Source organism: Ceratotherium simum, chromosome 34, assembly GCF_057802395.1.
Source record: "Ceratotherium simum simum isolate JZ-2026a chromosome 34, ASM5780239v1, whole genome shotgun sequence".
In the NCBI taxonomy this organism is placed as follows: Eukaryota; Metazoa; Chordata; class Mammalia; order Perissodactyla; family Rhinocerotidae; genus Ceratotherium; species Ceratotherium simum.
Genome location: NC_141933.1, coordinates 31036770 through 31041509, shown reverse-complemented (window position 1 = coordinate 31041509; position 4740 = coordinate 31036770).

Below are 4740 nucleotides of genomic sequence, written 5' to 3'. Positions count from 1 at the left end.
AATGCTGACGTTAAGTGTCATAACTTGTACCTGTGAATGGAAGGCCTAGAATATAAGCTTTAAAAAATTAGAGGCTTAGTGCTTCTAGAGATAAAAACATGATATAGAACTTTCCCTTGTGTGTGTGTGTGAGGAAGATCAGCCCTGAGCTAACATCCGATGCCAATCCTCCTCTTTTTTTTTTTTTTTTTTTTGGCTGAGTAAGATTGGCCCTGGGCTAACATCCATGCCCATCTTCCTCTACTTCATACGGGACACCGCCACAGCATGGCCTGACAAGCGGTGCGTTGCTGCACGCCCGGGATCCAAACCTGCGAACCCCAGGCCGCCAAAGCGGAGCGTGCACACTTAACTGCTGCGCCACTGGGCTGGCCCTAGAACATTTCACTTTTAATAAATAGCTTTGAATCTGACCCAGGTTCAGAACCAAAAGTAGTTACCTCAGTTTTTCTTTTGAGGGCTCCAGGCTTCTACATAGACGACGGTATCAGTCAGGGTCCAATCTTCTGTACTGACAGCATTATCAGTTAGGGTCCAATGGTTGCAGCCCACTGGGTGGCAGAGAAGTTCATTGGGTTGCCCAGGCCAGATCTGTCTACAGTCCCCAGGGAAATGGGAAGCAACCCTCCAGGGCACAGGTGAGCCTCAGCTGGGGGGCTGGTGCACGGAGGTGGTCAGGGTGCTAATGCAGGTGGGAGGCCTGGGGCATGTGGTATCTGTACTGGGAGGGCCACGGGAAGGTGGCCACCAGGCCACATCGATTAGATAAGTGAAATGCAGTTCAGTGAATTCTGTAATCAGAGTATGTGCACAGGGCCTGATTTGAGAGGAAAGCTTCCTAGGGAGGTAATATTTCAACTAGGTTTTTACGTTACTGGTTATAACCAGTGCCCTTTTGTTTCTGGTTTCTCTAATTTCCATAGCCAAATATTTAGCACCTGTTGTAGCACCTAATATACAAGCTCAGCCATTCATTCTCCATGACCTTGACTCAGTACCTGTACATCACTACAATAACCTTAATTCCAACACAGCTTAGAAACTTAGTTGGAAGAAAAGCTACTCAGTGGGGAGTTGAGTGAGTAGAGACAGCTTTACAACCTACTACTCACAAAGAAAATGTTCTTTGCCAGGTCATCATGCCTAAAGAAAGTTAGGTTAACTTAAGAATAAATGCCCATGCATTGTTTAATTGAAATGTACTTTAACACCTCCACTCTCCTGCGTCTTCTCCAGCTCATCCTTTTGTGAGGGTTCTTGTGTGTGCAAGTGTGCCTTGTTAATGAAGTGCATCACCTGCCAGGACAGCTGCTGCTGTAGGTATCTTCATGCCCATTGTCTTCCTTCTCTAGGGGCCATCTGTAAAATTTATTTTCAGGTAATCGTAATCATCTTGGGGCTTTCCAGCTAGTTGAGCAAGACTATCGGAGCAGGTGAGAGTCTAGTTTTATTTTTACCATTCAGTACCTTTAATGCTAAATACCAAGTTAGTATGTTCTTTATTCGTTCAGAGTGAACCTTTGAGATGGGGAGGCCAGCTTTAGTCACCCACTAGCACCATGGAGCTCTTGTTAATGCAGCCCCGCAGTCAACCAGACTTCATTACTCACTAAATACATGATGATATTTGTGGGTGCTTCGCTTTGACATCAAATCATCTGTTAATGGTAAATTAATAAAAAGGTATTTTATCTCAACCTGTTACTTAAATACTGGTCAGAATATCATGATGAATTTTTAGGTATTCTCTTTACCCTTTTAATGCTTTGATACAGCTTTAGAACAATAAGCGTGGATGCTAAGTTTTATAGGTGTATGCAGTCCTGAGGGTAGAGTCTAGCCCTCTTTCTAAATTTTTTGATTTTAGCTGTTTTTCAGAGAATGCTTAAAGTTATTCCTTTAATCTGAGTGTATGAGCCCATGAATTGGACAAAATGGAAGCTCAATATGCAATGGGGTATAGGGGTTTTGTATGTTTGTTTCCTCGTTTCCTGAATGAGTCATCTCAACTTTGGAAAATATTGGGAAGAATGGCTTCCCAGAAAGTCTTAAAAATGAAAAATCTTGTAAAAGAAAAGTTAATTTTTAAAAGAATCTATCATTTTACTTGGGAAATTCTCGATGGGACTTTTATTTTCTAGGTAGATGTTTCAATATAATTTCTCTACTTATCTAATTACTTTGTTCTCATTAACTAGATGAGGCCTTTTCTGCTCTTCAAACTATGCGTGGTGACCCTGAAAATATTATAATACGATTCTCATAGCTGCCTTCCCGTGTTTCAGGCACTCTCCTGATGCTTCGTATGTACTAACTCGTTAAGTCTTCCCCACAGCCGCCAAGATAGGTATTAGTATTATCAGTATTTCACAGAAGACACATTAAGTAACTTGTCCTGGATTACACAGCTAGCAAGTGGCAACGACAGGATTCAAGGCGGGCAGTCTGGCCCCAGAGCCTCACGAAAGACTCCTCAATTAAAAACATCAATTCATTAGGAGATGCTGCAGTTTAGCACTGTAAACAGATTTATGATTGGGGAAGTGCCTCTTGATGCAGCGAAGACAGCTTGTTGCTCTTCTCGGGAGCATCTCCTACAGAAATCATCATGGAAATAAATCCCTGGCTACAGGCATAGAAATCTGACATTCAGTGTCCACTAGATTTTAATACTAATGAGTGATGTCTTCCTTTAACATTCTGATTCGTGAAGGGCTGGTAGCTGGTATGGATTAATAATTAGGAATCAAACAGGAAAACACCTCGATGTGCTTATCTAGAGGGCAAATTATTGCGTGATAACCAAAGAGTTCTTTAGTTCTGCTCTGAGGTGAGTTATGGAAAAAGAAATGTGTAATAAAAATTCTTTAAAACTTAATAAGTGTCTTTGTGGTTGAAAGTAACATGTGCTAGTTTCTATGCGGATACCAGAGCTTGATAAGTAGACATATCTTCTCGGTTTTTCCCAGATTGTTTTGCAGGTTTCTTGGATAGGTTTCTGTGTGAAGTATGTCAGTTCTCCACCCCTCGCCCTTACTAGCCCCGATACAATTATTAATTCGTAAAATATAACACAAGGCTCATACCGTAAGGGATGCCAGACTGATTGGGTTTCTCTCACTCTTCCCCCTCCCAACCCCCTAAATGTGTCAGTCTGACCTTCACCAAACACATTCTGTTTTTAAGGGCCTGGGGAATCTCATTCGAGCAGTTCTGTGCCTAAGTTTCAAGAACATACCGATTAAGCAAAAATGTTACCATTTGTCAGGATTAGCCATGCTTTCTGTAATGTGTTCTGAGGCCAGTTTCCCTTTTAGGGTGGGTGGATATGTAAACATTTTATGATGATAGCGTTGACTCATCTCTCATTTGGAGGTCAGAGAAGTCTTTTTGTGCGCTTATGTTTGTAATACCATAAAGAAGACTTTCAAAAGCCACTTACCTGAAGACTCCTTATCTGCATCAATTGTGTTTTTTAATAAATGAAATATTACATTCCCTTTAATTCGAGGATGACTCTTTAGCAAAGGTTTCTACCTCATGATACTTAGATAATAATAACATATTTGGTGGGGTTTTGCTTCTTTTGTTTTTTAAGAGAAAAATCATTAAGGAGAAGGTGGGGGTAATAAGACTAACGAATGGAAAAATGCTCATGGTGTTGACTAGATGCGTGGACAGGGACACGAGAGTAACATGGATAATCAGAAGTCTGATTTGATTAAGTTTCGTTTCAGTTTTTCTTTCCAGCACTGAAAGAAACTCCTTATGGTGAGTGTTGGCTATTGGCATTGGCCTGAAGTTACCAAACAACAAGACTACCAAGTAACAGAATTTTTTAAATTTCTATACATCTTGGTTTGGTAACTGTTTTATTTCATCTTTAGGAAGACATTTTTAAATCACAAGCAATGACAATTTAAAAGTGACTGTGTAAGAAACCACAATGTCCCTGCGCACTCTGCTTGGTGAAGGTGAAATGCTCACTGATCCTTTAGTTGTGTGCCCCAAACGTGTTCCAAATCCGACAAGAAGATTCGAACTCCTTTAGTCCCCCATTTTGACGCCTCTAACCTCCCTCTCCTCTGCTCCCAGGGAGCCATCTGATGTGGATTCAGGGAGGACATTTATTAGGCTATGGTGCCAAGACTGCCATCTGTTAGGATTCTCGCATTTTTTCCACATGGCAGGTGTGGTCAGATCAGCCTGTAGCTGGCCCTCCTTGGAGGGTAGCCCTTTTAGGAAGGGCTAGATTAGGTGGATTAAATTATCTGCTTTGCGTCTTCAGGGAAATCTCTTTTTCTTTTGGTTTGTGTTCTTCACAGTTCTTTGGGTTTTTTGTTTTTGGTGAGGAAGATTGTCCCTGAGCTAAAATCTGTGCCAGTCTTCCTCTGTTTTGTATGTGAGACACCGCCACAGCGTGGCTTGATGAGTGGTGAGTAGGTCCTCGCCTGGGATCCGAACCCACGAATCCCAGGCCACCAAAGCTGAGCCTGAGAACTTAACGACTATGCCACTGGGCTGGCCCCTGTATTTTTCTTGATGAGCATGGTAGACTAAAGGGCTGAGATGAGGGCATGGAACTATAGGAGAGAAGCCATGGAGGCTGTTCAACCTGTTTTTGTTCTTGGCTTAGGCATTGGTGTGCTGGTAAATGATTAACACCTGGCTCTCTGGATAAGAAATGCATATGCATGTATAATCAAATTTAAGTCCATTAGAAATTTTACTGATATACAA